We start from the raw sequence: 23168 nt of genomic DNA on the forward strand, positions 1-23168 counted from the left end.
AGCATGGGGTGGGAATTATAGCTACGTAGAAGGAAAATTCCAAGGCCTTATGGTGAGGAAAGGCTCAAAAAATTCATATTCCTGTTATTATAAAGTTTTTACGAACAGCAAATATGCACATGGCATCACCTCATTATTTATCTTCTAAAGCATGCTTAGAAAATGCTGTTGAGATCCATAAGAGAGAAAGGATCAAATGGATCTGACTAGCAGCCCTAAATCAGAAGACTCTAAATCTACACAAAGAGAAGGTAAACCAGCACCAGTGTAACAGAAAAATATACTCTAGTGTGCAATATAAGAAACCAACAAGTGCACCTTTATAGAGAAATTACCCAATAACACTAGAGGACAACACTTGAGAGAGAATCTTTGAACAATAGATCACACCATGAAAGAGAGCGTAATGTTAGATATGTTGCCCATAGGCTAAAAGAATGAGGTACTTGTATAAGAGAGCAAACTGCAATAGCTCAAGATGATATTACAAGTGAGTCTTGAGTGTGTAGGATGCCCTCTCCAAGATGGGTTATATGCTCATATATTGACTAGGTTAGTCTTAACCACCTAGGAATATAATAAACGAGTCTTGACTAGGTTTGACTCTATGCCAAATCCGAAAAACACACAAACAATCAATAATTATGATTAGAATGCTGTTGTTGTTTGTAGCTCGGCTAGGTACTTTTATAGCGGCCTAAATTTCTAAGGGTGCAAAAGTCACCCAAGATCTTCTTAGACACTATCTCTACTGTGAGCAAGTTGCATTTGTATCTTAGCCTTAGTTTTAACTTAGGAAAAGCACAATCATTATGTTGGCTAACTGAGCTAAAGAAATATTAGGAAAAGTAAACTATTTTCTTTAATGATTATGTTTAAATCTAATTGTTGATCTCGAGTGAGGCGAGATCTAATTTCGATTGTCAATCACTTTGGAGATTAGTCTTAGGGATTTAGCTCAACAAAAAATTATGAAGACAAGGTTAAGGAGAAGGAGAAGGCACACCATATAACAAACAGAATATTGAGAGGCATCTTAGTGAGTAGTGTGATACTTTAGTGTGTTGGGTCTGAGGAAGAGGGAAGCAAGGAGATATCGATTCGCCAAGGAGGGCTTGATAAACTAGATCAGATCCAATTGTTGTACATGTGATTTCCTCAGTTGGGATATTATCCTAGGATTATAGCCCAAGTAGGTTTTGGAAACATTTTAATGAATAACTGATTTGATTAGGCAAAACCTGTTGTGTCATTTTTGTGAGATTGGTTATGTTTTTGCTTCTGCTAATTAATGTTGAGAACTTAACTGTGCAATTATTTGGTAGAATTTATAATCTGCTAGGTCAATGGATTGCCAAGTGTTAGGTTTGCATGAGAATTAACAAAAGTGAGGTCAATCATTGTTGTCTATGAAGATACACCATGATTAAAAGTTTCAACTCCTTACTTAACTTGAGCATCATACCATAGAGAATGATGAAATACAAATGGGAGAGGGAATTTATAGAGACCCAACTCAATATAGGGTCAACCTTGGTTTAAATACAAAAGAGAATGGGTTTATGTATGCCAAACTCAAATATATCTGATAGAGCGTGAATTCACCAAATAACGATTGAATATAGTTTGAAAATGGGTTTATGGATACCTAACTCAAATACTCTTGAGAAATCTTGAATATATTCTAAGAGTAGGTTCTGTTAATTTCTAACCCTAGCACTTGACTGATTTACTACCTAGAAAATTACAAATCCTTCAAATAAAATAATGACTAGGATCTTTAAAAAACTTAAACAACATAAGCAAAATGACAATCAATCTCAACCAAACATTACACAATTTTTTTTCCCAATCAAACAGTTCCTCATTAAGAATAACTCCAAAGCCTACTAGGGCTCCCTTACAAAGATAATGGCACTCTAAGGAATTTACATATACAACAATGACCTGAATCTGATGCAATTGATCAAGGCCTAGATATGTCCTGGCTGATCTGGATCTCCCTTGCTGCTCCTTCCACCTTCCTTAGACCCAATACACTTGAATGGAAGTCCTTTTCTACTCAATCACTAAGATGTCCTTCTCTCAATGTCTTATACTCACTCAATTTTGTTGTGTGTCTTCTCCCATAGCTAAGCTTGAGTTATTACTGAATCCACTAACCTAATTTCCAAAGTTATTGACGGTTGAGATTAGTTCTCATCTCACTTGAGGTCAACGATTGAGATTCGTCTATTTCACTAATGCAAAAAAAATCTTTACATTTCATTAGATTAACTCCTTTATCTTGTAAAAATAAAATACTTTAATCACTAAAGCAATTGGTAAGGTTAGGGGTGTGTTATGCGGCTTCCGCATGCATAGAGACTTAGGCCTGTGAAAAAGCACCTGCTTGAGCCACAAAAATCAACACTCCCTCTTAGTGAGGGATGTATTTCTTAATGAACCACCTGGAACTGATTGTCCCTCTGGTCCTAGTACATTGTCCTTCTTCAGGGGCCTGCTCTCCCCGCATGTGCTTCTTCGAGCCTCCACATGTTCCTGAGCATTCCTCAATGTCTGAATAGGTTTTCCCGTCAATTTGTATAAGTTTCTCTCTCTAACTCCGATGGCCAATGTTATGTTTGGGCTAGAATCTCTAGATCAATGAGAACCTAATCATTCTTGACTCTAACCTCAAATACTTTGTTCTCCATTATTGATACTGACAACAAGTTCTTCTTTAGTCCTGGTATGAATAACATGCCTTTGGATTCCAACATGCCTCTTGACTCTAGTTGAAACTTAATAGTTCTAACCCGCTTCACTGCATACTTGGTGTGATTAGCAAGCTCCACATGTAAATCTGAGTCAGTCTCTGTCAAAATGTTAAATAACTCTTGTGCCTTTGTCATATGACATCATGCACCACTATCTAGCCACTAAGCACTCCTTGTGATAGTGCTAGTAGATATATAGGAGACAAATGAGAAGTCATTCTCAAACTTTGCTGCAAACTGATCGTGATGAACCTCTAGTAATACTGCTGTCTGTTGTGACTTCCCCTTCCCCTTCTTCTTCTCTAGACTCTATGATGTATAGCAGTGTTGCACTAATCGCGATTTTTTCAAATCGACGATATTATCGGTCGATTAAGTCGCAAATTTTTTTCAGTGATTTTTATGAAAAAATCGCGATTTTTTGAATATATATATATATATATATTTATATTTATATATACCTAATTTTTTTATGAGGAGGAGGAGGTGACCCAAGCTACCCCCGTCACCAGTAGAGGACATTGTCTACCTCATGTAGCTCCTAGTTTTCAGTGTCTAGAGCACAACAGAGTCTACTGCCAACTCCACCAACATCTACATCTAGAGGGGCAAAGGAAATTAGTAGTATTAGACTTTAGTTATTTGGTTCATTTCATTGTATATGACATTATGACTCATGATATGAGATACATTATTATATTTTTTGTTGATATTTTGAGGCTAAGTTGGGAGTCATGAGTCAGGACTTACTATTGAGGACATGATTCACTGTTATCTAAGTAACCAGATTCGTTTGAAACCCCCCACGAGTCTGAATCATGCGAATCGGACACGATTCGCTAGGAATTCGAATCCCAGAATGGGACACGATGTGTCCATACGGGATTCGTACGAATCTCGTACGGACACATTGTGTCCCGATTCTGGTATTCAAATCCCCTAAAATGAAATCCGCGTATGAATCCCGTACGGACACGTCGTGTCCCGTTCTGGGATTCGAATCCCCTAAAATGAAATTCGCGCACTTTAAAAACACGTTGTTACTTATGTTTTTCACCTTATTTCTCTTTCAGTTTTGCATACTTTGAGTTGTGGGCAAGGAGCTAAGGGTTTGGAGCAAGGAGCTAAGGGTGTGGAGCGTTCGACAAGGAGATTCAAGCACCAGGTAAGTGCATTTCAGCGCTATTTTTTGCATTTCTATTACGACAGTTTGTATATGATTTGTTTTACAAATTTGTGCATGTTTTGTTTTTTTTTTTACAGTATTCATGGCTCAATCAAAGGCAGCAGTTAGGGGACAAAGGAAGGGGAAGAATGTATCCATTGGGGATGCCCCTCCTCCCCCAATATCACCAGAGTCTGCTGCTAGTAATGTTGAGGGAAGAGGAGGACCTAAAGACAACATTGAGAAATATCCCTTGTGGAAATATGTCACAAGAGAGGATGGGACAAGCACCAAGGGGAAGGGAGGAGGCAATGTGCAATGGAGATGCAACCTTTGTCACATTTCTTTCAAAAGCACATATTTTTGTGTGAAAGGCCATTTGTTGGCTTTACCAGGTTGTGGAATTGGAGCTTGTAACGCTGTTCCTTTACAAAAGAGGAAAGAAATGGAAAAGGAGTCCACTGTTGGTATGGAAAATGTGGCTGCAAAATGAAGGAAAACCAAGAATGAAGACCCCCTTCCATTTTTGAGGAAAGGCACCACCAAATTTCCATTTGAGAGTTCTATTGGGGGACAAGCAGCAAAAAGAAGAGCAATTACACTTGGTCCAATGGACAAGATTTTTCAAAAAGAGAAACGGGAAGAGCTTGATCTCACCATTGCCTTCTTTTTCTATCAAAACTTCATATCATTTAATGTTGCACGCTCACCTCTATTTATTGAGATGTGTCGAGCTCTAACTCACGGGTCTCCATCATGGTATGTGCTTCTTGGTTCAGAGAAGCTTAGAGCCACATTGTTGACGAAGGAAAAAAAAGAGGTGCAAAAAATGCTTGATCCTGTTGTAGCATCATGGCCAACATATGGGGTTAGCATTGTTTCTGATGGATGGACAGATCCAGCATGACACCCAATCATCAAATTCATGGTGTCTTCCTTGAATGGTCCAATTTTCTTGAAAGCAGTGGATACACATGGAGAATACAAGGATGCACAATTTATTGGTGAGTTATTTATTAAAGTTATTGAAGATGTAGGTGTTGATTCTTGTGTGAAAATCATTACAGATAATGCACCTGTTTGCAAGGCTGCTGGCATGATTGTGGAAGCTGAATATCCACAAGTGTTTTGGACACCTTGCATTGTCCATTCATTGAACTTAGCACTGAAATCCATTGCTTCTGATGTGCTTTGGATTGGTAACATTATTGAGGATGCATGACATATCTGTAATTTTGTGCAAAATCATACAAATGCCCTCACTATCTACAAGGAGTACACCAATATATCATTGTAGAAGATTGTTGATGCACGGTTTGCTTCTTCATTCATGATGTTGAAGAGGTTGAGGGAGGTCAAGACCACTCTTGGGTCCATGGTTATTTCTGAGTTTTGGTCTTTTTGGAGAAAGACAGATCAAGTAGCCGCCTCTAAAAGAGTGAAGGACACAGTGCTAGATGATGCTTGGTGGGAGAGGGTAGATCTAATTATTTAGATCATGGACACTATCATTTCTTTGCTTCGATTTGCAGATACAGACACACCCATCCTAGGAGAGGTTTATGAGGGATGGGATTCCATGATTGAGTCTGTGAGGAGCATTACTCTACAGAGTGAGTGCCCCGAGTATGAGACATCACAAGAGGCCTTCTGTGATACTATATATGATATTCTTGTCACTAGATGGGACAAGAATTGTACACCTTTACATTGTTTGGCTCACTGATTGAACCCAAAATACTACAGCCATGAGTGGCTTAATGGTGGACCTTCTTGCAGATTCCCTCCTCACATGGATGGTGAAATCTCACAGGGGAGGAAAGAGGCATTCAGGCAGGTTTTTCAGGATAGAGCATTGCTTGATGAGGTGGAGGATGCATTTGCAGAGTTTTCCACTGGCACTGGTCGATTTGCAGGATATGATGTGATTAGAGACAGGGGGACTAAGAAGCCCTATTCTTGGTGGGCAAATCATGGGGCAACAAGCCCTCCTCTTCAGCAATTAGCCATGAGGCTCCTCTCTCAGGTGACTTCATCCTTTTGTTGCGAGAGGAATTGGAGCACATATGGGAATTTGTATAGTGTGAAGAAGAGCAGGCTTGAGTAGTCCAAGGCAGAGACAATGGTGTATGTGCACACCAACCTTCGTCTTATTTAGAGGCAGAGGGAAGCATTGTTTTAAGAAACGGCCGTTTCGATACCGAAACGGCTGGGTTGATTCGAGCCATTACCCTCTGCTGTGACCCGACCCTTGGAACGGTTCGACTGGCCGAGTCATGGCTGACTCGGCCAACTCGGCCGTTTCTGTATTGATTCGGCCGAGTCATAACCAGTGGCCTGTAACCCCATCAAAATAGCGATTTGACATTTTTTTAATGAAATTTTGAAGTGTTTGCTGATTGGTTTGAACTCCAATGTGTTTTATGAATTAGTTAAATGTTATTTGGGGTCCATTTCCCCCTCCCAAACCCTATTTAACACACTCAAATGCTCTCTACTATTGATATGCTATTCAAATTTCATGGTAATGTTAAATTCTTAAAGTAAAAGTGACATTCTCCTTAATCTTCATTTTCATCCTTTTACTTAAATTTTTAACATTACCATGAAATGACTCAGGATGTTTGAGAGTGGTTTCGGCCTCATTGGATTTCATATGGAGAAAGTAGAATTTTAGATTTCATTCAAAATCCAGCAGATTTATCAGTTTTTCAGGATTTCAGGATTGGAGGATTGCAATGTTTCCATTGAATTTTGTCATGTATTAGGGTATGGAACTCGTATTTAATCAAGAGCACCAATCCCTCTATGTACCTTGATGTTAGTGACATTGGTTGTCGAACTCCTCTGGGATTCGCTCCCAAACCAGGAGCTTCTGAAAATGTCGCTCCCGCTCTTGTTTTCGCTCTCGCTCCCCACTTTCGCTCCTGCTCCCAACTTCCAAGTAACACTGAGCCAGATGATGTTGGCAACTCTAGCAGTAGCCAGTACTAGTGGTCACAGACTTTTGTTGTAGAGGCCATTTATAGCCTCCTTGGTTATGTGTTTTTGTTTTGATCTCTATATCATCATCGTGTATGTATTGGACAATGCATTGGGTGCCATTTTGATATAATGGATATATTCATGAGCCTACTTTGATCATATGTTGTCTTCTATCTATATTCTAATGCTGTGTGTTTGCAAACATGAATGAAAATCTTGAAAATTATGTGTTTTTATAAAAAATAAATATTTAATGTATTTTTTACAATGACCGAGTCATTGAAATCGAGCCGGCCGAGTTGATACCGAGTCGGAGTCGACCCTCAGCCGAGTCGGAGTTTTAAAACATTGGAGGGAAGAGTGGTTGAGGGGAAATACAAAGATGTGGGATGTATTTCCTGATGATATGGGTCTGGACAACAGTGTTGAGTTGGCATTGGCCAACATGGATCTCAATGATCTAGTGCTAGAGCTTGTTAGATTTGATGACAGTGATATCTTAGAGGGGTCATCCTCCACACCAGCAGATGCAGAGGTGACTATGGATACAGGGGAGGAGGAGGATGCAGATGAGAGCAGTGGTGACCATGATGATGAGGACATTGATGCTGATTCTGATGATGACTCTGAGGATTGACGACTACCTGTTGCCTTGAGGCTTGTATACCTGTAGTTGTTTTATATTTTTTATTTCTATTTGCCATTGGCATTGCACTAGGCTACCAACACTACCTATGTAACACATTTTGATTTCATGACTTAATGAGAAAACTACAACTGTCAGTGTCTTTATCTTACTATCTTGTAGTTGTAAGTTGTCTTTCATTTATGAATCAAGATTTATGTGACCACTGACATGTATTTGAATGACTTAACGCAGTTGAATCCCAAAAATGATATCTAATGTATTTGAATTTTGTATCTACTATGCATGCTATAGATGAAGATCTATGTTTGAAATCAATGAATTTGTATCATTAATTACAATTTGTGTAAGAAATATCTAATTTTTACTATATATATATCTATATATTTAACAAAATAATATATAACGAATCCTACGTGCCCTGTCTCGGGGGTCAACGTGTTCAAATCCAACACTCGAATCCCCGTATCCTACGAATCCCGAATCCCCGTGTCAGGTGACTTAGATTGTTATGTGTGATGTGGCACTAGAAATGATATTAAACATCTTATATATTAGTTCTTTTATCATATTTATTTGTCAATGTATTTATTTTACGTTGTAGACGCTTTAGATATTAAAAAAATTGAAAAAAAAAGAATATATTTGTATGTTACGATTTTTTCCTGATTTTTACCAATTTTTCCCGATTTTTATGAATTTTTCCGATTTTTTCCCCGCACCGAATTAATCCTGATAACGATTAGTGCAACATTGATGTATAGTGCCCACTCTTGTGGAAACTGAAGCACTTGACCTTAGTCAGGACCTTTTTCTTCCTTGGCTGAAAGGTTTCCCCCTCACTGTTACCTTTGGAACCCTTTCCTTTACCATTATTGGCCATATCAGCCAAGGCCAAGTTCTCCTCTTCATCTTCTTGCTTGCTGACCTTAGACTCTTCGCGAGTCTCTTCTTGGATGCAGTTATCCCAAAGCCTCTCCCATTTAAGAAGGTGCTTTCGGGTGCAGATTGCTTTGAAAAATGGTTGCCATGACTTGGGAAGACCATTTAGTACCACATTCATGAGATATACGCCCTCCACATTCTCCCCAATGGTTGCATCTAATCCTGTGTTTGGGTAGTCCTTGTGAAGTAATTGGTAACGTTATCAGACTTTGATATCTGTATGGATCTGAGCTTATTTCTCAAGATCATCTTCCTATTCGTGTTGTTGCTTTGGAATGGGTCTACTAGAGCTTTATATGTCTCCTTGGCCGTCTTCTTTTCTGCCAAGTGAAGAATCGAACAATCCTTCACGACATCTATGATGAAAAGTTGAGCTCTAATGTCCTTTTTGTGTGTTTCCAATTGTGTTGGATCTGTTGGTCATGGGCTCTTCTTATCCACAATCTCCTAACGGTTATTCTCCTTCAGTAGCAAGGTAACCCTTGATTTATAGGGTTGGAAATTTAATGTTCCATCCAATAACACTGGTCGCTACCATATTTGTTCTGATCAACTGATGTGTGCCTAGGCCTTCAAGCACCCACAAGAATAAATTATTGGTTTGTAGATCTTCTAGGATCTCCCTGATGGGTCTGTGTCTTGGTCCTTTAAAACACCCATGTAATTACTCTCTTGCCAATCCCCCAACTAGTTAGATGTCCTCTTGTTATGATCGTTGACCTCCACTAATCACGTTGGAAAACCTGATATTATCCTTTGTACCCACCAATTTTGCACTCTTGTACACTGCTTGTATAATTGTTGTGCAATTATAGGTTGCTATGCAACATTGTATGGTCATGTACAACCTCCTACGGTGGTGGTTGTACACTTCTGGTGTCTACTTGACGGCTCATGTCCATAACCTATGATGAATTTTATTGGTTGCCTTTGTGCTTTTGGAACATGCTAACAAATCCTTAGCTACCTACAACTGTCCCAAAGCTGTTGGTGGCTTTTTAGTTTATTCTTTGGCGGTCACTTCCTTTGCGGGCTTTAACGTGTCTCTCTCTGCCCTGATGGCTACTGTGACTCCTATGTCTGCCGTTGTAGCATCCACTCCTGTTGACGACTAGTGGCTCCATGGTCCTACTGGCATTTTCCTTTACCCAACATGTTGCAAACCTCGCAGCGTGATGGCAATGGATGCTAGTACTTGATAGACTAGCCACTAGGGGGGTTGACAGTCTTATAGGTCACTCAGGGCCCACATTTTTTTTTAAATTTAATTTTTGTCTTCAGCGTTTGTCCTTTGGTTCCTCACTTACAAAGTTGTAATTTATTTTTTAAAAATTTCTCTTTAGTCGCTCCTACACCATACAACTTCCACTCAATTTTTTTTTTTAATTATTATTTATTACTTAATTTCTGCCTCCTATGCAATGTACGGAATGAACCTATGTGTCTCCTGATGCCTGAAAAATTAATCTCTGCCTCATTTGGTAGTTGGTCCAAAGCTTGACTTCTCAATGCCTATGCCTCAAAAAAATTTTTGTGCTTCAGAAATTTGGTCAACTTTGCAGTCTACTCAACGAAAAAGAAGTTCGGTCAACCCTCCAAAATTTCAGTCAAGCAGAGCAGTCAAAGATGCATTCAAGCATATTAGATATAGACTTGGTCAACATTGATGAAACTAACTCTAAAATTGGTCAAACTTTGCTGGTCAACTTTAGATCTCCTCTCTCCTTTGCACATGTGAATGGAGAACTCTGGGCCTTGATGATCCAAATTGATTTGATGCCAAATGGAGGAGGTCGAATGGTCTATTTATAGTGGTCAAATCATGTGGGTTTTGACCAAAGGTTGAACCCATTCAACTGGTGGGGCCAACCTGACAGTGTGGAGCCTACATGAACTTGTAAATAATAAGTTTAATTTCTTATAAATTGCTGATTTGAATAGCGACCGTAGCTGTCAAAAATCAACATTTCCTCTTAGCTAGGGATGTATGTATCTTGAATTCTTCAAATGTCCACCTTGTTGAAAATTTATTCTTCTCTAGAAACGATTGAATGAGCTTGCTATGTTGATGTATCTATCCACTTCATGTGGAAAACATGCTACATCAGTATCATCTAGTCACCCACTAGTCAAAATCCTTTGTTTTTGGCCTTCTGGGATCCACTGACTAGTCCTAGGTCTCTAATTATTCAAGTCATCACTTGGAACTTGTTCAACACCTTTGACCTATGGTGAAACCCTGAGAAAATACCATTCCTGCTTGCTAATTGAATGGTAATACACTTCCCCGATGCTAAAGGCATTCACTCTACCCACTAGCCAAGCACCTATTGGCAATATGATCAAAACCTTCTGACTGGGGGAGCAATGTAGGCCTTGATTCTCTCTGGACCATTTCAACACAAACTCTTATTAATAATGAAGCACCTCTTAGCAATATGGAGAACTCTGGGCCTTGATGATATATATATATATATATATATATATATATATATACCATAATGATGATTAATTAGTGCTTAGTATAGAAGAGTCGTGTCTCTAAGGACATGACCATTCATGAAGGGGCACCTGCCTAGGTATATAAGTGGGCTCTCATTTGCAACAACAACATCATCTCATATTTTCTGTACATCTCTTATGTAAATATATTTTTCCTATCATGGACATTTATATATTTCAGATCTTCTGAGTATTTTGCATTGTATATGAACATTGTTCATAACATTTGGTATTAGAGTTGTTCGCCACCTCCTCTGCTGGCCACTGATAGCTTGCTTGTCATCCAACTATCACCTTAGCCAACCCGCTATTGCTTCACCAGGCCGCAACCATGTCCTTGCCTCCGCATCAACTGATGTCCATCATTAGCCTCCAACCGTCGCCCGATAGGTTGCATGGCCGCCAACACCGATTGGCTGCAGAACCACCGCTGCAAGGAACATTTCCAACATTGTAGTGTGCCACTTTGCCAACCCGCTCCACTCCCATTAGCCTTCTGGCATTCCCTTCTTCTCAGCGACTGCACTGTCAACATTACAACCACTCCATCAGCCGCCATTTTCATTGCGTTCTACTAGATACCACCATACTTTTGCCCCTCCATATTAACACCTGTCTACTTGTTGCTAAATCTGCTGATGTGCATGGATAGTTGCTGATTGAAATTCGTGGATATTCGAGGATAGATACGTCACGATTTTTCAAGTTCAAGGTGTTGACCCTACCACCTACACCTACCTACAAGTCAGTGAGAAAAGCCTGCAACCCCACAAGGTGGTAGGGAACTCAGAGAAGGGGCTTTCACACTAATCCGAACTCTCTCCGTTTGAGCTATCTCCTAGGTTAGCTAAGGGGGGTGGTCCCTAATGAAAAGTTAATTTAAAAAGGATGTGAGTTTCTAAGAGAATTGTTAGAGTTAAATAGATTATCTCTTTAAGATTTATAGGCAACAAATTGATATTTGCCCCGGAGCGCTGAAATGAATGAATAATCGGACAGAACGACACTTTACCTTTTCTTTGAGGGTTAGGCTTTAGAGTGAGGATGTGTAAGCAGGCTCGACCAAGGGAGAGGAACTTGAGTTGCTCGACTGATAAGGAGAGGTACGTTAGTGACTCGACCAGCAGGAGAGGAACTTGAGTTGCTCGACTGATAAGGAGAGGTATGTTAGTGACTCGACCAACGGGAGAGGAACTTGAGTTGCTCGACTGATAAGGAGAATAAAAATTATAAGATAAGCATGAAATACATAAACAACGAGTGCCTTCCAAGTATTTTCTCTTTAAGAAATGAAATTGTATTTTGCTTAAAATGAAGTAAAATGCTTTCAAATGGAAAGCCAAAATAACCCTGAAAAGTGAAACATTGAATTGTTAGCACGGATATTGCTGCTGACGACGTTGTGCCAATATTACAGATTGACAGAGTCAATAGATTGCTTTGATGTTGTTTATGTTGATTTTGAGCAGAGGTGGATCTAGTCTAAAAATATATGAAGCATGGTTCACTGTGATGAATTGAAGGTCGGATGCTTAAGAGCAAGCGGTGGCTTGTTGGGTAGGGTGGCAAGGTGGTGCAAGGCAGAGATTGGAGTCTCTTTCAGGTAAAGTGGTGGTTTGCTGAGTAGGGTGGCAGGGTGGTGCAAGGCGAAGATTGGAGTCTTCTTCTGGTTGGAGCTTGAGAACACTTAAGGGTGGTAGGGTGGTTATAGGACAAGTTGGAGCTTGCAAAGTGTTGGAGCATCCTTTCAGTTGAAGCTGATAAAACTAGGGTGTTGGAGCATCCTTTTAGTTAGCACTGATAAAACCAGGGTGTTGGAGCATCCTCTCAGCTAGCTCTGATAAACCAAGGAGTTGGAGCCTCCTTCCAGTTATCGTTGATGAATCTTGGAAGTTGGATCTCACTGTTGATATAATCTTTAAGTCTTATATTAAAAGCTGGTTTTTCTCTAGGAAGGGTTTCCACTCTCTTGTGTACTGTCTATGATGCTATGCATTATTGAATAGTGTTCTTCACTGTTTAATGTTCACATGATATATTAAAATTGTTAAAAAGTGCCCAATACTAATTCACATTCCCTCTTAGTACTGGTGAATATTCCAACAACTGTGGTCTAAAGGAGCAAAGCATATGCTAGAAGAATTTTGTAGTAGTAGAAGGAAGTGGGCTATAACAAGGTACAACAAGGTTGTAGTGTACCGTGGCCTAAAAGGAGCAAGCCCAGGTAAGTCAGATATTGTTGATTGTACTGATTGTGATTTGTAGGCAAAGGACAACCATTTGTATTTGTAGTTGGGCAGATGGGACTTGATGGATTAGGCCTCAACCCTAGGGTATCTAGTCGAAGGACAAACTCGTATATTGTGTACTATAGCATTGTAACAGGGTTTCTAAAGGGCCATGATCCCTGGTACAGGAGCCTTAAGCTTTTCTTATTGATGGACTAATAAGGAACATGATTAGGGCCAAAAATATTGTGTACTATTGTTGACTTGTTTGTTGTTATATTTTGCTGTGCAAAGTACTTTATTGTTGGGTATCTCTAGTGTGTTTGTGTCCATAGCTATGGCATAGACCTGACCTAGGGTGTAAGGAAATTTCATCATGGGATCAGAGCTACTTTGAAGGGTAACTAGATGAAAGTGTGCGCAGGTGTCAGCTCTAGGAGGGAGCTGTGAGATTGTTGTAGGAGGCAACTATGTGGCCTAGACATGGAGTCAAAGGTTGAACTGAGAACATGGAAATGTGGTATTGACTGGTTTGGTGGTGAGATCGGATGGGAGTTCTGGTAGATTGGTGGAGAACTTGGTGCACAACAGTATATTGTGTGGGAGGTAGCTGATGCTGGACTTTCGTTGACTTGTCAAAGTATGTTGAGACAGTTTAGGTGCCTTGGCAAGGCCATGCTTTGGCATGGGCAAGGTAGTTCCGTGTGCATGGTAGGTTGATCGAGAGACAATATCTTCATGTAGAAATTTTAGTTCCTATAGCCCACCCCAATTTCAATTTGTTTTACATATCATGTTCAATGCCCAACCCCTTGGTCCATTTGCTGATTTAAACATGAATATTAAACTGCAACTGAAGTCTGAAACACTAAAGAGCTAGCTCTACATTTCACTTTCACTTTCAGCTGATAAACAATTCATAAACATAAACACAATTTTGGACACTAGTTTTTGGTCAACCACAGACCATGGAAAAACCTTGAAGGGAAAACCAGTTAGAAGGGGATTTTATTTGCTTATCTCAGAGAATTTACACAACAATAAATGCAAATCAAGGGTACTTATCTCTTCCATGAAAATCGTGCCAATCTTCCTAGAAATTTGTACAACTGTTTTGGAAATGCGTGCTACAGGTCCAACACTCTCTGCCTTGAAAATCAGACCACTGTACGAACTTTGCAGATTTGGAAATTCATGCCACTGCTAAGCACACAACATCTCAAATTTCGTGCCTCTTATAGTAGTTTTTCTCCCTCGAAATTCACGTTCTCATTTAAGGAATATCTCCTTCAAAAATGCACAGATAGAGCTTTGGTAACTGCTCGAATTTCGATCCTGTCAGTGCAACAAATTCTTCACTGAAATTCGTGCCTGAAACTAATGATTTCCACCCTCGAAATTTGTGCTGAAGATCCTCGATTTTTGGATTGATAGGACTGCTGTAGCTTCCTCGATTTCAGTGCTGGAGCCTCTTCCCTTTTCCTTGTTATTCATGGCAGTGTCACAACTTAGGAATTCCTGCTGTAGTTGACTTCTCCTTGCTGCAGTAGGTCTCTCCTTGAAGAACACTTCGATATCTCAACCTTGTCCTCTTCTCTTCTTCACTTCTCCAACACTTGCACATGAAGAATGAATTAACTCTTTGCCTTTTGCCTCCTTTTTAGTATCATAATGATGTGAAGGTCTATCCCTAGCATCAAGGGCTGAGATTAGATCTCAGATATCATTGATCAAGGGTGGAGATCTAATCTCCCATTGAACCCCTCTTATGTTTTCCCCTTCATTAATGAGCCATTGTAGTCACTTTAATAACTTGTTTTTGTACTATGTACTTTTTTTCATAAAGTCACTTCAATATTATACACTACAATGTACTTTTTGTACCTCATAAAGTGACTAAAGGGTCACATAACTTTAATAACTCATAAATTCACACTAAAAAGGTGGGTTCTCATGTTTTCCCATGCCAAAGGCTAAAAGCACTAGGAAACACCTCCTTGGTACCTTTTTCAACACTCTCTCTTATTGAGGAAGGTGTTCCTCACCACTCCCTCTTGTCCTTGAAATAGACATGTTTGCCCCTTGGCAAGGACTTGGTGAGAATGTCTGCAACCTGTTCATGAGTGGGTATGTACTCTAGTTTCACTTACCCTCTCTAAACATAATCCAGGATGAAGTGGTATTTGATCTCAATATGCTTTGACGAGTCATGAAATAATGGATCCTTTGTGAGTTTAACACAACTCTAATTATCATAGTATATCGTAGTTGGTCTTAACCCTTGACAAAATAAGCCACACAACATCTTGCGAAGCCAAATAGCATTGCAACTGGCTTGAGTTGCTGCAATGTACTCATCCTTTGAGGAACTTAGTGCCACTGATCTCTGTTTCCTGTTGAACCACGACACCCATTGTGGAACCCAACATAAAACAACTGATCCAGATGTACTCTTCCTATCTCTAGGATTGCCTGCCCAGTCTGAGTCTAGACAACCGACCAACCTAACTCCATCCCCGCCTACTGTAAAACATGTTTCACAACCACCCAGTGCACCCTCCTGGGCTCCATCATAAACTGGTTCAATGTGTTGACTGCGAAACGAATATTTGGTGCAACATTGACCAGATAGATTCCTATAAGAGTTGCAATCTGAGCTAGAGAGGCCCTGGTCATAGTTTAGGGAAAAAAAAAGTATGTTGGATGAGGTCGAGACCTAGTGAAGGAGAACTGAACCATAGTTCGAGGGCTAGTAGAGCTAGATAAGTAGGCCGAGTTCTGTGGTTGGCTAAGGAAAATCGAAGGCCAAAAAGTAGAGGCTGTCAAGCTATGTTTGAGGTATCTGTGGAGGGGGCTAGTGCCTAAAAGGTCGCTGAGGGTCTGGTTAGAGAGAATGAAGCTTAGATTAAGTAGGGCGTAGGTCACAGGGCCTGTTGGGGCAACCACAACCAGTATGGAACGGTGGAGGGTTTGTTTGGACATTGAGGTTTGTGGAAGGCAGGCTGCGATAAGGGCTAGTTAGGTTGAACAAAACCTACAAGAGGCTTCCGAGTTGAAAAGGAGCTGGTCCATGGGCTAAAGGATCATCCCAACTTAAGCAACTTGTTGGAGATTAAATAGTAAGAGCAACAGTTGAACAACAAGGCAAGAAGTCTGTCTGGTGGGAAGCAAGGCTGACTGTGGTCTAAAGGAGAAAACCACGTGTTAAAAGAAGTTTGTAGCAACAAAAGGAATTGGGCTACAACAAGGTACAACAAGTCTGTAGTGTACCGAGGGCTAGAAAGAGGAAGCCCAGGTAAGTCAAATCTTGTTGATTGTACTGATTGTGATTTGTAGGCGAAGGACAATGATTTGTATTTATAGTTGGGCAGATGGGGACCTGACGAATTAAGCCTCAGCCCTAGGGTATCTAGTCGAAATACATACTTGTATATTTTGTACTATAGCATTGTATCAGGGTTTCTAAAGGGCCACGATCCATGGTATGAGAGCCCTAAGGTTTTCTTATTGATGGACTAATAAGGAATGTGATTTGGGCCAAAAATATTGTGTACTGTTGTTGATTTGTTAGCTGTTATATTCCGCTATGCAAAGTACTTTATTGTTGACCATTTCTAGTGTGTTTGTGTTTTTAGCGAGAGTATATACCCAACCTAGGGTGCAAGGAAATTTCAACAATAATACATAGTCAGTCCTTTGACCAAATACAACTAGGGTTGAGGCCTAGTCCATCAGGCTCTTTTCTGCATTCAAACACTAGCTGTCCTTTGCCACCAAACCATACAACTATCTAATCACACAACTGTAACAAATATTAAGGCTTAATCGGCCCACCATAAATCGTCACCCAACAAACTACTTACTTGGTCATGGTCCTTTAGCCCATAGTACCTTGCTGTCCACAAGGTCTTCTCCTTTAAACCTTTGTTCCACTTGCTTGTAGCCTTGTTGTCCACTAGTAGACTGCTCCTTTAACACATTCATCCACTTGCTAATCTTGCTGCCACCCTAACGAGATCTTTGGTAGGCCTCCTTAGCACCTCAGCCTTCAAACTAGCCTCTACCAACGCTTGTTAGCAACCTTATTTCCTACTTAGCCAACCTCTACAAGCTTTGTCCAGATCTCGGTTCACTCTTCTAGGCTTTCAGTCTTCACAACAGGCCTCAATTTCCTTTGATCTTTCCTCGACTTCCTTTTCAATGGACTTTGGCCTTGCCAATTTGCTGTTATAGGCATGTGACCCTTGGCCCTACTGCTTGTAGCCCTGTGACCCTTAGCATTGCGACTTGCGTCCCTGTGGCCTTCGACCCTCGACCCTGCAACTTGCAGTCCTCTGTGGCCTGTGGCCCTCTAACAGACTTCAGTTTCCTTGTTCTAGCTCACAAAACATACCTCAACTTGGCCTTCTTCTATCAACAGAACTCAGTTTGTCTTCTTCCTTGGCTGCGGCTCCTTTAGTATACCAAAACAAAAGACTCCCCTTTCAACTGTCGTTTTCTCTTGCGACTTGTCCTTTTTCCTTAGATTTGCGGCTAGGTCTATTTTAGCCTCTCTACACAAGATGAAATGTCCTTCTCCACTTGTGGTTAGCCTCTCCTTTGGCTCCATATTTATTCTTTTCCATTAGGTGACTTAGGAGCCCTCTTTGTCTGTCAAGATACCACACTTCACCGCTTAACAAATAAATAGAATATTAAATTCATTTACTTGGTTTCTAAGCCCTCTCCTTTGAGTCAAAACCCCAAACTTGGGTACTTTGCTCATAAACTCTCTTTTTGTGTGTTTTATCCACTTGGAAATACCTTCCAAGCTACCCAAATTTTAATACTCCCTCTTAGTAAGGTGTTTCCACCCCTACCTAGAAGTGGCCCTGCATTTGAATTTGATCCTCATCTATGTCCTTTTGGAAGACCTGACTCTTCAAAGATACCATACTCATTGAAATCTCCAACTACATGACCTTTCCTTGCATGGCCACTACTGTCCTTGCATGCACCACATCTTCCTTTTGCATGATCATGACTTTCCTTGCATGGCTTATGATTGTCCTTGCATGTACCATGACTTTCCTTGCGTGCACCATAATTGTTCTCGCATGGGCTATGACTTTTCTTGCACCACCATGACTGTCCTAGTATGGTATGTGACTTTCCTGTATTGCTTTGAAGATTCCACTCTTTTGCTTGGTTCAACTTCCATTGGGTCGCTGATTCTCCTTCACAGTGTCCCTTTGAAGCCAGATGCCCTTCGAGACTATAGAACCTCCTCATGGCTCACTTTGCTTTCCTTCTCTAAAAGTGTTGCAATTGAACTTGTGTCCTTTCTGTTGAAAATGTAACTAGTTTCGGTCTTCATAATTGTTGTTGTACTCATTTCAATATGTATCTTATGTAACAAGCAAAAGAATAAAAGAAAAAGTTATTATCAAAGCATGGGTTTCATGCTTCTTGTTGATGGTCTTCTAGGTAAAAATATGTTCTTCATGCTTCTAGGGTTTGTTAGGTCTTAGGATTTATTGTCATGAGGCAACAAAGTCAACCTCATGTTTATAAGACCCTTCCGAGCAAAATGTAAGTGAGAAAAGAATTATTTTTGAGTCTAAAAGGTCCTGGAAACCCCAAAAGTACAAGTCAGCGCTAACAACTTCAAGTCGGCCTAAAGGAGGGAATTTGACCACTTGGAAAGGCTATATAAAGGAGCTGTTCGACCTCATTTGTGACTCAATCACCAAGAAGTTCGATCTTAAGGAAAAATTTCGATCTATAGCTGGGAAGCAAAAAAACAAGAAGAGCGAAGGTCTAGAAGAATAAGAAGACTTGGTTTTGGACTATCTCTCTCACACAGGTGTGAAAGTATAGGGTTTCTACAACTACAAAGGAGGCCAAAATTGCAGATCTAATTTGCAGTAGGATGAAGTGCAATCTCTTGTTGTTGGAAGGAAGAATACTCTATCTTGACCTCATTGACCTTGGGAGGAGTTGTCTTGCTCAAGGAAGGTTTCAAGACGAAATTGGATTAGGGTTTCTACAACAACGACAAGGCAGAAATGGTAGAACAAAAGTGCAGGTCGAAGAAGCAATATTGAAGTTGGTAGAAGTAGTAGTTTGAAGCTGGTTAGTACTAGATCAAGGACGACTTGATTGGAAGGGCTGACTTGGTACTTGGATGAGGACTTGGTCTAGGGTTTAACGGGTGCGTTTAGAAATGTCACCTCCCAAAAATGGAAATGTTTGTCGAAACGTAAGCCGAAACGTCATATATGTATATATATATATATATATAAATAAGTGAATAACACATTATCTTGCAAGAAAAAAAGGATTAAGACCCATAGATGACAATTTAGAAGGAAAAAAAGTCTATATTAACTCTAATAGATAATTACATGATGGTCGAGTTTCAGCAGAGTTTCGGCCAAGTTTCGTCGTTTCGGGTAGGGTACGGCTTGAAGCGTCGAGTTCCTTGAAGTTTTGTGCAACATAGGGTTTGGTTCTTTGTTGTCTCAATTGAAGCATATTCTATAAGAAGAGAAGAGTTTGCTGGGTTTCCTACTTGAAGGGGTTTTGCCTTAGCTGAGAGCCTAATTCATGTGTCCTCTGTTGTTATTATTTCTGTTTTTGATATTTGTTTGATGACAAAGAGTTAAATAAAGAACACAAGAAGACTAACTAAGTTCACAAGCAAATATTAAGGTTAAAGGAAAATTGGTTTAATGAGATACCACTTTGAATTTTCCAATACTTTCAAGGTCAGTCTCGTGCAAGTGTCCTCATCCTCCTAGGTCAAATACCTCATATGTGTTGAAAATTCAATAGGGCAACAATTGTGGTTATCTCTCCTTACTTGATAATTGCTTGCAAAATTATGTTGGCTTCTTAGTACTTTTATTATGCTTTTCAACAAACAATTACCAAAACTGTAACCCATGAAGATCACAAAAAGACAATGAACACAAGATGTAGGCTCCAAGCCAGGGAAAAACCGCTCCAAGGGTAAATCCCAGTAAAAACTTCTCTTCTTATAGAATCAGATCAAATGAGAAATCCAAGACCCTAGCACCCAGACCAAGACGAATCACAAGACCCAAGTCAACCTTCCTTCCATGCTCTTCTAACAAGTCAAAGCCTTCCAAATCTAGTTAAATCTGAAATTTTCGGTTCCTACAACCGAATTTCGGATCTGCAGTAGGTCTGCAATTTTGGTCCCTACAATAACCCTTGCAACTTCCCACGTGTGAGAGATTTAGGGCATAAAGTTCTTTTCTTCTTCTTTCTTGATCTCCGCTCTCTCCCTTGACTTCTTTCACTTGTTAATTTGTATTTTTCTCTTCTTGGCACATAAATCGAAACTTGCTTGAGATGCTCTAAATGTGGTCGGATTGTCCTTTATTTATACACATCTAGGAGGTCGAATGGGTCCCTTCTAGGGCTGACTTGGTCTTGTGGGGACAAAATTGACATTTTTGACTCAAATAAAATTTGTTTTCCATTTGCTTTTCAAAGTCCAAATGGCACTTGACTCTAGTACAATAATTTGACTCATGAAAAATATACCTTTGACTTAGAAAATCCTAGAAGCATTAAGAACATGCTTGACCTAGAAAGCAATTTGACTTGAGCATGAAACCCATGCTTGTAAATTACATTTCTTTTTCTTTCTTTTGCTTCTTACATGAAATATATAATGACATAAGTACAATGACAATTATGAAGACTGAATTTTGTTACATTTTCCATCAATATGCACATGGCTCCACTGTCAGATGTGCAACTCTGCAGCCCAATGAAGGTACTATCTCACGATAACCTGCCATCCACACAAAGCTACCTCGTCCATGCCAAAGCAGTCTTTACCAAGGCACCTGAATTGTCTCAACATACTTTCACATGCCAACGGAAGACCATCAATGGTGTCGACAACCTGCCACTCAACATACTGTTGTGCACCGATTTCTCCACCAATCCACTAGAACTCCCACCCTATCTCATCACCAAACCAGTCAAGACTGCATCTCCATGTTCTTAGTTGAACCTTTTGCTCCATGTTTGGCCAACTGTCTTGGAAACATTGCTGCTTCCTGCAACAGTCTCACAACTACTTCCTAGAGCTTACACTTGTGCACACTCTGATCCCACTACCCTTCAAAGAAGCTTTGATCCCATGTTAAAAATCCCACACACCCTAGCTCTGATCTATGTCTTAACTAGAAGCATAAACACACTAGCAATGCCTAACTTCAAAATAACTTGCACAACAAAATTATAACAACTGTTGGATCAATGACAATACACAAGAATTTATGGCCCAAAACATGTTCTTATCAGTTCAACCCTAAGAAAATCATAGGGCCTTGTACCAAGGATCATGGCACTTTACAACCCCTATACAAAGCTATAATACATAGTTAGTAACTTGGGTTGAGGCCTATGTTGCAGGAAACGTGGCATAGAGGTCCGTTTCCGTACGGAAACGAGTACGAAACGCGGAAACGCGTTTGGTACGGCCGTGAAACGCGTTTTTAGTCGTACTGCCACATTTCCCGAAAAGGAAACATGGCCAGTGCGGCCGGAAACGCGTTTCAGGGCCGTACGACCCATGTTTCCTCATTAAGTTGTGTTTTTTTTTTTTTTTTTTAATTTAATTTGTTTTTTTATTTACTTTTAGGGTATGTTAGTGACTTCTAGATGTGTGTCTAAAGTTATAAAAGTGAATTTTTGCCCTAGTGTTGATATGCAGTTCATCAGGAAGTTTAAGGCATATGCAGTTCATGGTAATGTTAAATTCTTAAAGTAAAAGTGATATTCTCCTTTATTTTTCATTTTCATCCTTTTACTTAAATTTTTAACATTACCATGAAATGACTCAGGATGTTTGAGAGTGGTTTCGCCCTCATTGGATTTCATATGGAGAAAGTAGAATTTTAGATCTCACTCAAAATCCAACAGACTTATTTGTTTTTCAGGATTTCAGGATTGGGGGGATTGTAATGTTTCCATTGGATTTTATCATGTACTAAGGTATGGAACTTGTATTTAATCAAGAGAATCAAGCCCTCTATGCAGGGGAAACTCCCAATAATCAAGATCATGTAGGGTACTAGGGTATGAAACGTGTATTTAATCAAGAACACTAAGGTCGTTCGACTATGTAGGAGGAGACTCCCAATACAACAGTGGTCCTTCTAAAGAATGGGATGTGGATGCAGAAAATCCTGATTTGGATCTCTCTCTTGCAGCCTTATAGTCTTTATTGTACTTGCAGCCTCATATATTAATATAAATAAAGGCTGATTTTGAGATTTGGATATATAATAAACATTGCTTTTGCATATTCCGATATTTTTATTTTCATTATGTGATCATTCATGAGTAAATGTGATGTAAATTAAATCTTAATATTTAAGTGTAATAAATTATAATGTATCATTTATGCTTTATGATTGCAAATATATATATATATATATTTAAATATTTTCAAGATATATATATATATATATATATATATTCGCGTTTCCCCGTTTCCAAAATTTGGGGAGGTCGCGTTTCGTATCGCTTCCCGTTTCAGAAACTCGTACCCGTTTCCCCGTTTTGTGCAACTTAGGTTGAGGCCTAGTCCATCAGGCTCTCATTTGCCCTCAATCACTAGTTATCCTTTACCACCGAACGATACAACCATCTGATCACATAGCTATAACAACTTCCAGGGCTTAACCAACCCACCATAAATCATCAACCAACAAATTACTTAGATGGGTGTTGAGAAACCATGTATAGTGTAGATTAAAACTTGATTCCTCTTCTTGATAATTACTTGTGAATGATTAATGGCTTCTTATTACTTCTTAAATGTTCTTCATCAACGATTATACAAATGTTCAAAACATAAAGATCATAGAGAGATAAGAGACATCAGAAATTAGGCTCCAAGCTAGGGCAAA

The 23168-nt window shown here is 39.7% G+C and overlaps 1 protein-coding gene across 3 annotated transcripts in view; it reads left to right on the forward strand.

The window, feature by feature from the left end:
• Nucleotides 1–23168, forward strand: part of LOC149203441 (long chain base biosynthesis protein 1b-like) — a 248230-nt gene that overhangs the window by 209949 nt on the left and 15113 nt on the right. The gene's annotated exons all lie outside the window — the stretch shown is intronic.

This window comes from Pinus tabuliformis, chromosome 2_1 (assembly GCF_031772625.1).
Source record: "Pinus tabuliformis cultivar Carrire ecotype Pingquan chromosome 2_1, CPIR1, whole genome shotgun sequence".
NCBI lineage: Eukaryota > Viridiplantae > Streptophyta > Pinopsida > Pinales > Pinaceae > Pinus > Pinus tabuliformis.